We start from the raw sequence: 12,475 nt of genomic DNA, 5'->3' as shown, positions 1-12,475 counted from the left end.
TTAGTTGGTTTTCATTTGTTAACCAAGTGTGCATTCCTAGGATAAATCCCACTTGGTCATGGTGTGTGATCTTTTTTATATGTTGCTAGATTTAATCTCCAGTATTTTGTTAGGAATTTTTTGTGTCTGTTTATGCCAGTCTGTTTTTCTCCTTTCTTATGAAACCTTTGCTCTTGGTATCAAAGTACAACTAGCCTCTTTGAGTTTGGAAATTTTCCCTCCTCATTATTTTCCTGCTCATTATTGCTTTTCTTCTATTGTTTTGGGTGTAATTTGCTCATTGTCTATTCTTATTATGCAAGAAATTTACATTATTGATTTGACACTTCTTTTCAAAATTGGTATTTAGAGCTATATACTTATTTTTAAGTATTGTCTTAACTTCGTCTTACACATTTTGAAGTGTGCTTTTTCCATTCGGGTTAAAAAATTTTCTAATTTGCCTTGTGATTTCTTTCTTCTTAGTCTCATAGATTAATTGTAAACATGTTATTTAATTTCCAAGTATTTGGAAAGTTCTCATTTGTGCTATTGATCTGTAATTGAATTTAGGTCAAAGGACATACTCTGATTGTTTTATGGTTTACCATATATGGTCTGTCCTGGAGAATATTCCACATGTACTTGAAATGACTCTATTTCTCTGTTGGGTGGAAGGTGTGTGGTTTTATGCATCTTATTATAATCTATATCAGGTTAAATGAATTGATAGTGTTCAATTTTTCTATATCCATTTTTATTTTTATATCTATTCATTCTATCCACTATTGAAAGTGGGGCATTGAAATCTCTAATTATAGTTGTCTATCTGGTCCTTTGAATTTTGTCAGTTTTTATTTCTTCTGATTTGAGGCTCTTTTGTTAGGTGAGTATAAATTAAAAATTGCTTTCATGATATGTAGATGCCTATTACTATAAAATATATCTGTCTTTAGTAAGAATTCTTAAAGTTCATTTTGTCTTAATGTAGCCATTCCAACTATATTAATATCCTTTTATTTTCAACTATTTGTGTCTTGCAATATGTATTATTTCTCTTATAGATGGCATATAACAGGGTAGTGCTTTTTAAATCCAGCCTGACAACTCCTTTTGATTAGAGTGTAGTCACAGTAATGTAATTATTGATTTTGTTGGAAATATGTCTGTATTTTGCTATCTGCCTTCTAGATGTTTCATGTATTTCTTGTTTATATGTTCCTCCTTTGTGACCTTCTGTGTCAAATATCATATATCATTTAAATTCCTTTGCCAATTTTTTTAAAGTACATTTGTGGAGTTATTTTCTTAGTGGTAGTGTTAGAGATTATATATGTCATAATTTATCACAATCTGTGTCAGGTTAATATAGACTTAATTCTGGTAAAATAAAGTAATTCTGCTCCAATACAGCTTCTTTTCCTTCCTCCTCCTTTGTACAATTATCGTCATATAGATCACTTCATTTTAGTTTACAAACTCAGCAATATGGGGTTATAACTACTGCTTTATATAATCTCATGTTTCTTTAAGTAATTAAAAGAAGGAAAGAAAAAATATTTATACTCTTTATTTTTGGTACTTACCCACATATTTACCATTTCTGGTGCTCCTGGTTTCTTATTGTCAATTCGGGTTACCATCCTGAGTCACTCCGATTAGTATGAAGGATTTTCTTTAGTATTCCTTTTTAAGCAGATCTAAGATCTATCACACTTTTGTGGGTACAGAATTCTTGGCTGGTGTTTTTTTTTTTTTTTCCCCAGTACTTTGAATATATTCCTCTACTGTCTTCTTCCCTCCACTGTTAAGGCAATCCTAAGCAAATTTGGCTCCTACTTTCTTTTTGAACTCAAAATCCAGGTCCTTTCTAGCCTACAATTCTGGCCTTTATATCATCCTATTTTGGACTCTCTTGGTCTGTGTTTCCTATTAGTCCTGAAAATTCTTGAGACTAGGCAATTGTGCCTCCCCATTATACACAGACTGATCTCTGGAAGAAAATAACTTTGTTACTTGTTCATAAAAGCAATGCTATTGCCATGGCTGGTCAGAAAACCATCATGAGAAAATATAATCGTTGAGTCTTGGCATAATTACCTCTTTCTTTGTAGAACTAGCCAGCTTTCTACCATCCTTTATAATGTTTGGTTTGTAAATACTCTGATAGCAAATTATTAAAGAAACCAGACTTCTGGTTAGATTTAGTTCTTAAGCTGCTAGGACCACTGTCTTCATTTTATTTACCAAGCTATCAAATATAAAAATTAGCCCTGGGGTATGGGGCTTTTCTGACCCCTACATGATTCATGCAGTCATGGGTTTAACACAGCTCATTTGTGCATTCAAAGAATGCAAATTACAATCTTTACAATAAGCATTTTACCAAAAATTAAAAAGGGAGTAAACCTATTTTATGTGCTTCCTTGTTAAAGGAAATATTATATTTAACAAAAATTGGATATCATGGCCACATCTTTTTAATGGCTCAGGAAGAGTATGTGACTGTCTTAGAAGGCATACTGTTTCATGTAAGTGAACATAATGAGAGACATGGCTGGAATCCATTCTATTCATTAAGATCCAGTCAGGAGACAGTCACACTAGCCATTTAACAGAGAGAATATAACACAAAAATTACCAATTAGGTATGAAGTTAATTATGTGACCAAAAAGACAAACAGAAAAATAAGGAAGCAACTACAAGAAGCAGCTGCCACCCCTAGGACTGGGTAAACAACGGGAAAGGTGACTGTATGAAAACTTAAAAGCTTGGTGAAGAAGCCACATGGAACTGAAACTCAGATTTCTAAAGAGGGGTCTCCACGCCACTGGTCCCGGGTATCTCTGAGGAAGTGTGCTTATAAGAAGTGTTGTTAGGGTTGTGCAAGTGTATGTTATGAGAAGGAACTGCCATCTTGGGGTGCAGAAGTGTTGCTGGGTTGATGCTCCCAGGAACAGAAAGCACACTGAGAGCAAGTAGTTTCTTCTTTCTCCTTCCGCCTGACACTCTCCTTCTATCACCTCCCCATGCAAACACACACCCCCTCCCACACACATTACTGCCACCACCACATACCACCCCACATACATACCACATACACATATACACATACCACATACACATATTACCAAACATAAAAACACACGACCATGTACACACACACCACACACATCACCATATACAGACATCACCACATATACACACCACATATACACAAACACCACATACACAACTACTACAAACACTGACACACCCACACACTGCAGTTGGTAGAGCTTAATAGGGAGCCAACTAGCAAAGCAGAAATGTGGCTTGCAAAGTCCACATTCCAACATCAGGTAACCCAGCAGAAGGGTAGATTTGGTGCTGAGAAACAAAAACTTAGGAACTGATGTAGTCATTTAATTCTCAATAAAACCTTTTCCCTATCTATCCAGTATCTTTGTTTCCTATGGACTTGAGATCACCGGGATATTCCAATATGAATTAATTAAATGTTATTGTGGTTTATGGTTTCCTATAATATTAACAAAGGTTGAATCAAACTTGACTCGACTTCTTATTATTTGGAGGGATTAGTAGGAAAAAAGGGAAGGCGTTGCTCTTCGTTTCCATAATGGACCTAATTTTATTGTTAACCACCTCAAGTATGTTGGAGATGTATGGAGTATAAATTGTAAATAAATAAAACTAAGCTGTGCCAACTAATAAGATTCCCAACAATTCCCTAAATGTCTAACCTCGGGAGGGGAGTGCAATTTTAATGGTGGATATTTCAAGTTAGGCAGCAGGAGATGATGGAAGAAAGAAAAGACTGTGTGAGCTAACAGACACAACATTTCTTCAACCTCACCTGCATTTCTCAATCACCCAAAGGCCACCAGCCTAAATGTGTGGTGCTTTCCAATTTCTGGATGGAAAAGCCACTTTGGAGATACAGAAAATGACCAAGGACATATGTATCTAAAGTAATAGAGCTAAGATTTCTTTGAATTAAGAGAAAGGTGGAAATAATTTTATTCTAAAAACCTGGAATCCATCACAGGGAATGTTAGATTGCACAAAGAACAATCTTTGGTGCATTATATGGAGTCTTTAATTACTTTTTCCCCTTTAACCAAGATTTTAAAAACTAACAGCATCTTTGTTAATTTAGGTGTGAAAGAATCTTTAAAATGGCTGTAAAGATATATACTGATAGATCTTGTTACGTGATGGTACTTAACATAAAGCACATGTTTTTACTTTATGCTAAGGAAAGCTTGCTACATACGTGCTTTTAAAAAAGCATAGAGCCTTCCTCCCAGTCATAAAAAAGTGTGGTCTATAAATTCCAAAGGATCTTGAAACTCTTGTTACATTTAAGAGTTTTGAAGAATTCATGAAGCCTGGGTGGCTCAGTCGGTTGGGTGACTGCCTTCTGCTCAGGTCATGATCCCAGGGTCCTGGGATCGAGTCCCACATCGGGCTCCCTGCTCAGTGGGGAGCCTGCTTCTCCCTCTGCTTGCCGCTTCCCCTACTTGTGCTCTGTCTCTCTCTCTCTGACAAATAAATAAATAAAACCTTAAAAAAAGTAAGAGCTTTGAAGAATTAGGGAAATATAGGCTATACTCCATATTTTATAAGAATGGTGGGGTTTGTGGTTTTTGGGCTTTTGTTTTTTTTTTTTTTTTAGGAATGGTGGTTTTCAACATAACATAATCTTGCAGAAGGGAAGGGTAGACTGGTATGGGCTATTTAAAACTTTTCCTAGGTGACTTTGATATCTGCCCTTCCCTCACACACCAGGTTTACAACCAGTGGAAGAAGGAAACATGGTGGTGGAGAATTGGAATTTCAGAAAAGATGTTACCCCTCTACAAAAAGATTTTCCATCTGATATTTGTGATTTTTTTTATTATTTTGCATTACAAACTGTCTTAAATAACAATAGGCAGAGCACTAACAAGCACCACCAAAAAAAGAAAAAATCATTGATAACAGGGGATTAAAATGGCCCATCAAGGGGCGCCTGGGTGGCTCAGATGGTTAAGCGTCTGCCTTCGGCTCAGGTCATGCTTCCAGGGTCCTGGGATCGAGCCCCGCATTGGGCTCCCTGCTCAGCGGGGGGCCTGTTTCTCCCCCTCCCTCTTCTTCTCCCCCTGCTCATATTCTCTCTCTTTCTCTCTATCTCTGTGTCTCGAATGAATAAATAAATTTTAAAAACCTTTAAAAAAATAAAAAAATAAAAAATAAAATGGCCCATCAAGGCAGGCAGCTCAGTGTGCCTGGAATCTGTCACAGGGAATGTTAGATTGAACAAAACAGTAGAATAGGAATGAAGACACAAGGTAATTAGGCAAGGACTAGTCATGCTGAGACAGGGCCAAGGGACATGGAGATCAGAGCCTCTGGGGCTGCCCAAAGAGTGGGGTACAGGAGGCAGAGGACCTGCCAAGAGCAGACAGCTGCTCTGGGAAAGGGCACTTCTCTGGGGACAGGGCCCTGGATACAAGCTCTTGTTCCTAGCTTTTCTATAATATAGCTAAAAAATTTCGTCCTGCCAGGTCAGCAGCCCAGCTGAGGGCTTTTCCTTTTCCTGATGAGATTTGTATTCTACTCCTGCAGTTCAGACTCCCTTAACTTTGAAAAACAGGTCTTGAACCAACCCAATATCCACATTATCTGAACATTATTATCCCATATTTCTCCTGTACTATCTATGTCAGAAAAACTTAGTTATCAGAATAACTTTGTTGCTGCTATCTCAAGTTTTGCTTTTTGTTTTGTTTTGTTGTTATTATTATTTTTTTATTTCTAAGTAAACTCTGCTCCCAGCATGGGGCTCGGGCTCATGAGCCTGAGCTCAGAGTCACACGCTCCACTGACAAGCAGCCAGGCGCCCATGTGGTCTCAAGTTCTTAAGGTAAGACTTTTCATGAGAAAATTTATAAAAAGGATATAGAAATACATTAAACCCTTGGCATTTTTAGAATACCTGTGGTGTCTTCTGCCCTCATTTGCAAAATGTCCATGTCATGTGTCTATTTATTTATTTTAAATATTTTGTTTATTTAGTTATTTGGGGGGGTAGAGAGAACATGAGCGGAGGGGCAGAGGCAGAGGGAGAAGCAGGCTTCCCGCGGAGCAGGGAGCCCGATGCGGGGCTCGATCCCAGGACCCTGGGATCATGACCTGAGCCGAAGGCAGACGCTTAACGACTGAGCCACCCAGGTGCCCCTCATGTGTCAGTTTAAATGAAGATAATCCACTGGAGTCTATAGGGTTGTTGTGAGAACTAAATGAGATGATTGAGTCCTGAGCAAGAATTTAAATGTCAGAGGCTGAAAGTCTACAGGTATTTTTTTAGGAAAGAATCCAGTGAAAGTCCACTAATCCAGTTAATGATTGACTCCATTTTGAACATTCTTCAAGGCTTCCTGTATATACTAGAATTTCACCACATATTCTTCTGCCTTTAGTGAAAGAAAACATTTTACACTCAATATGAACACTTCAGTTGAAGAGAGACCGCTTCAGACAGTGGTTAGAATCAGGCTTCAGAGAGAAAGACCACCCAGGTTAGATCCCACCTTTTGCTCCTGAGTGAAGTAGGCAGGTTAGGCCATCTCCCTGCCTCATTTTCTCATCCCTAAAATATCAATAATGATTGTTGAAAAGATTAAATGGGTTAGCATATGCCAGGGCTTTCAACAGAGGTTGGCTGTTGGTCAGTGTTAGCTATTCTGTAGTGGTAAATTAAAAAATATCTCCTAAATCAATCTGGCTTCTGGAAATTTATTTTTAACTTAGTTCCAGTAACAGCAAAGCTAGCCCTAACAGTTTTGCCTCACATTGAGAGCAAACATACAAAACCATGTTTAAAACCTTATTTTCTACTTATTTTTTAAAAAATGACTTAAAAAAAAACTATTCCAAGGAACTCTACAAAGCTCATTGAATTGTTTACTAAGTCTGTGGAATTGGCATCTCCAGAATCCACTTTGAAAATTAATATATTTGGCTCATTTTAATCTGCTTTGTTCTGATGCGCAACAATTTCCAAATCTGTTATCTTTCTATCAACAACAAATACCTAGTGATGCAGACGGCCTGACTGTGGGATTGTCAGAAAGCTTGGCTGAAAGATGCCATGGAAACACACTCAAAGAAAGCAATGGTATCTTCATTTTCCAAAAGTATCTTCATGATATGTTGCCAATTTTTAAGGTCATTTCAAGTCAAGTAGCAATTATAGCTGCCACATTTGACATTTCATAATTAGTAATTTGTATCACAAAACAACTCTGGCTCATCAGCTTTTTGTTTCTTTGTGAATTATTCTTTGGGATGCTTTATATAGATAATACAGTGAGCATCACAATGCAACTAGTTCATCTTAGAAAGCTTAATTTAAAATGTATATAAAGAATGGTAGAAGCTCATAAATGATGAACATAGGCATTAAAAATCAATTGCTGATAGAACTTGTGCATAAAATTAATGAGGCAGTTCATGTTTTCTGGTAATTTTTCATCTATTGCATGGGATTTTCTATTAGAAACAGAGTTTAATGGCCAATGTGTCATCCATTTTTTTTTTTTCCTAGTAACAGTTTTCCTTTCTCCAACTTGTTCTCTTGTAAGAGTCTTGGGACAAGCTACAGTCACTTCAACATTATATTGTATATTAAAATATAATGAATAAACCAGAATAGAAGGCATTAGAAATTAAACAGTAAAAAAAAAAAAAAGGGGGGGGGGGAAGAAAATAAAAGTGAATGGACCTGGAAATAAGTGACCTGCGGGAAAACCATCAAAGTCTTCCTTTTTTATCATTTGGGCAACAAAGTTCTCATTTTGTGGTAGATAATGCATTCCTCATTTCTGAAAGAGTATAAAAATAGGTTGAATACTTTTAAAAAGCAATATGGTTGGACTATAACTGTGCTGTGTAAAGAATCATAGCCAACATCAGTTTCTTCCTGGGAAGTCATTAAAAGAGAATTGATTAGCAGGTTTGATATTCTTTGGCATAAATTAGATTTTATTTTGGACAAATCTTGGCTGGAAATGAATTTGCAAATTAAAATGTCTTCTAATGTAATTACATTGTCTTCTAGTATAAATCATTTCAGAAATGAAAACTCTAGTTTTAACAAGAAATGAATGCATATTTTTAGCAGAATTAGATGGAGATTCAAATAGAAACTGAAATGCATATGCATTGTGGACCACAAATGGAAAAATATAGGATGCATAGCACCTCCAAAATGCTTTGAATATGAGTAGCTGCACACAGGACTATAGGCTAAGTTTGGTACATTTGTTTTAAGGATCTATTTATTTGTAACTTGAGAAATCTCAGGAATCTGAATTTTTAAAAAGTGGGGTTTGTTGCAAAACTTCTGTCCATCTGTTTCTTGTAGGCATTTAAGAACTTAGGATATATTTAAATAACATGACTAATGTGTGTTTACTAAATGGTGGAAACTGTGTCATAGTGGGATGTGTGTTGAGGTTGGGATGAATTTGAACTGGTTTGAATCCTGTTTTGTCATTTACTATCTGAGCAACCTTAGGCAAGCCTCATCTCTAAAATGGGGATAAAAAAACATACCTTACAGGCTCATGGTGATGATAAAAAGACAGGATAGATGAGAGTGACTTGCTGGTGCTCTGGGTTCCTGAAATATTTAAGAAGTAGTGATTTCTAAACTTTATGAGATCTTATTAAAAAGGATGTCTTAGGACAAGGCAAACAGTTTGACTAAATCAGTTACTCTCTTTTCTGTCATACTCCCATGTACTCTCCTCAAAATCTTAGAACACTAAATGTGGGTTTAAATCTACCTTCTGTCTATGTATCATGCCTTTTTTATGTTTGTTTTCTCCCTTTCTTTTGGAATCACTGTTTTTGTTTTTTTTTAATTCCATTTTTTTCTTCTATCAGCCTGAAAATGTTCCCTTATTTTATGGGAATAAATTTATGCCATTTTTTACACTAGAAATTGCAAGTTAATTAGTATTTTAACCCTACCACAGGAAAATACAACCAATATGCTATTATTTGCATATGTTCTTTATTTTCATTTTCTCTGTATTTTACACTCCCCAAGACTTATTATTATTACTTAACATAGTCTGTGTTCATTTAAATTCACCCACTTGTATATGACTGTCTTTGGAATTCTTCCCTTCTATAGTCAGTCTTCTAACTGGTGTCCTTTTCCTTCTGCCCAAAGAATACACTTCCTTCCTTCCTGAAGATCTGCTGGTAGCAAATTCTCTCAGTTTTTGCCTGTAATGTCCTTACTACATCTTCATTCCTGAAGGATATTTTTGCTGGGTATAGATGTTGGTCATTATTTTCTCTCAGCATATTGATTATATAATTTTTTTGTCCTTTGGTTTTTCTTGTTGCTGTTACTAAAACAAAGCTATTAGTATACATTCTGCCTCTTTGAAGATACTTTTTTTTTTTTTTAATCTAACTGCTTTAGATTGCTCTTTGTTTTTTTCCTGCAATTTCATTATGAAAGTCTGGATGTAGACTTTTTAAAAAAATTTCAACTTGATCAGAATCCATCACTAAAATAATTCCTTTTCACATCATAGCTAAAGTTATAAGATCATTCCTAGTTAGAAACCCCCATCTGCAAAAACCTAGTTTTAACCACTAAAAAATCTAGTTTTAACCACTAAAACTAAGATTGTAGTTTTCTACAATCTTAACACCAACTACACTCAAAGAAAACAATTTCTTGACTTATAAAGGGACATTGAAATTTTAAACTTTATTTTCCACCTCTCTTCTGAATGACAGAATGTGAATAGAACACATTACTTTTTTTAGCTTTCTACTCCTACAGGCGGGAGGTTAAAAATGAAGGGTAACTGACTGTCCAAGGATGCCAGAAAAGCAATTGAATGGTTTTATTGATCTCTTTTTGACTATGGAAAGCCTGTTGGGCCTGAAAAACATTGTTTTAATCTACTGTAGCAAGTGTGACCGACCAAAGTGTTGGCAAGTATGACTTGGTGTTAAATGGTTGAATTCATGCATTATCCAGAAGGGCCAGATGGAAAGACCTGAGGCAGGGTACTTCACGTGCTTTAGGGATACTCCCAAGCAATCATGGATTTTGTTGAAATTCTTACCTAGGAGCCTTCTGTCTCAGCCAGGACAAAGCTGTCATCCCTAGCCTATGGTAGGAATGTCTAATTTTAAGTGCCAGAAGAAATTCGGTTGTATCTCTTGGTAAATGGTTCTATTCATAAGGGGCTTCAGTAACTGTATGCAAGCAGAAGAATCATTTCCTAAAGTCGGCCCAGGCATTCTGTTGAAACATTGTCTTCTTCCAAGAGATAGGGAGAATGGTTCCATATGAGGAGGGTCTGCGTTCATTGGTGTGTTGGAAGTTTTATCCTTCATGGCTCTGTAATCCTCCACAAGGGGGACCCCAGGGACCCTGGATTGAAAAATGGTTTCAAGTTTCTCATATATCTTATATATCCTTGAAGAAATCTCTCTGATTTGGTTGTTATCTAAAATATGCCTTTACCATATGTATTAATTGAGAAACTCTTTCCAGATATCATTTGACCTGTAAGTATAGTTAAAAGTGAATTTCTATATTCATTGTATTGACAGTGTAAATAATCTTGCCTCAATGCTGGCTTTACTCTAGCATTTGCTAAAGTACCAGCAAAGCAGGGGTATAAAAACAAAGTATTTTGAAGAAGTTTGATATTTAATAAAAATATTTTTAAATTTCCCTTGTGACTTTGACCCAGGATTTACTGAGAAGTTTGTTACTTTACAGTATTTGGGGATTTTTCTAGATGGCTTTTATGATTGATTTTTAATTTATTTCTGTTATGGTCATAGAAAATATTTTGAGTCATTATATTTTAATGAGTCTTGTTTTTTGGCCCAGCATATGTTCTATCTTGGTGAATATTCTGGGTGCACGATTAAGCCCTTTGGATAGGTAGGTCTTTTTATCAATTTGAAATATCTCTATTTCTGGAAATGCTCTTTGTCTTTAAATTTGCGTTGTCTGATGCTAACATAGTCACACCAGCTTTCTTATGATTAATATTTGCATCTTTTCCCCATCATTTTCCTTTAAAACTATTGGTGTCTATATTTAACATATATTTCTTGTAAACAGCATATTATTGGATCTTGTTTTTCGTCTAGTCAGGTGGTTCTCAACCAGGAGTGATTTTGTTCCCCAGGGCACATTTAGAACTATTTGGAGAAAATTTTGGTTGTTATAACTGAAGGGAAAGGGGTTATGCTTCTGGTACCTAGTGGTAGAAGCCAGGGATGCTAACATCCTTGTAATGGACAGGACAGTTTTCTACAACAAAGAATTATGTGGTCTAAAATGTCAGTAGTGCTGAGGTTGAGAAACTCTGATTTAGTTTGACAATCTCTGATTTTAATTGAAGCAATTAGTCCACTTACATTTAATGTAATTATCAATAAGGTTAACTTTAAATCTGGTATCTTGGTACTTGTTTTCTATTGTCCTATTGGTTCTTTCTCTGTTCTCCTTTGTTACCTTCTTTTGAATTAATCAAGTGGTTTTCTTTTTAGCACTCTATCTCTATTAATTTTATTATGCCTCTTTATTTTAATATATCTTGTTCTTCAAAGTTTTTATGTATGCATGTATTTATATCAGTATGGGCACATAGTTTCCTATTTTACTCAATGGGCTATAGTCTGCTACTATCACTGTTTATTGTTCAAATTATCTCAGCTCTGGCCATTGGGAGTTGCTGCAAGCTGACATTTGTGCCTTTTTAACTGTTACCTCATATTCTTTGAGCATTGATTGCTTTCTGGAACTAATAGATATTCCAGGTTTATCTTGTTCTTTTGCTGCTCCAGCAAAAGTTACAAGAAGTAATCAGTTTTTTCTCCAAAGAACCCTGGTTTCTTTTAGTGGAGAATAATTAAGAAGTCACAATATGGGATCTAGGTGTATTCATTGCTTTTGGGGGCACTAGTAATCTCAAGGTCTCTTACAGGCAAAGTTAAGGATTATAGGTACAAAAATACACACACATAAATGTTTAAACATATTTACATCTCTATTAATTTATCTATCAACTACTTCTTCCAACCCAACATCTTAGAGGTCTTTCTAGGTCTATTTTCATATTTGCAATTCTCTTTTGGACAGAAAAATATGTTCCTATCATCCTTAATATATTTTTATATTTGATAAATCTCTCCTGTGTAACCAATCTCCCATTATCCTCTCTCCCCTAGCCCTAGTGTGCCTTTCTTAGCACATGCCAGATCACCCCTTTCTGTGGTTCTAACATGTTATGACATCCCATGCCATGGACTACCCACCCTGCCATGAGTGCCATCCAAGGATTTTTTTATTTCTAATATATTTATCAGTCTTAGAATATCTATCTGGTTCTGAAATTTCCTCTTTGCCCATTGTATCCATCCTTTCCTGTAAATTCCTCAACACAACTTAGTTTT

This window comes from Phoca vitulina, unplaced genomic scaffold (assembly GCF_004348235.1).
Source record: "Phoca vitulina isolate PV1807 unplaced genomic scaffold, GSC_HSeal_1.0 scaffold4, whole genome shotgun sequence".
NCBI classification, from domain to species: domain Eukaryota; kingdom Metazoa; phylum Chordata; class Mammalia; order Carnivora; family Phocidae; genus Phoca; species Phoca vitulina.
The sequence above is the reverse complement of the archived record's forward strand: the minus strand, read 5'-3'. Positions refer to the sequence as shown.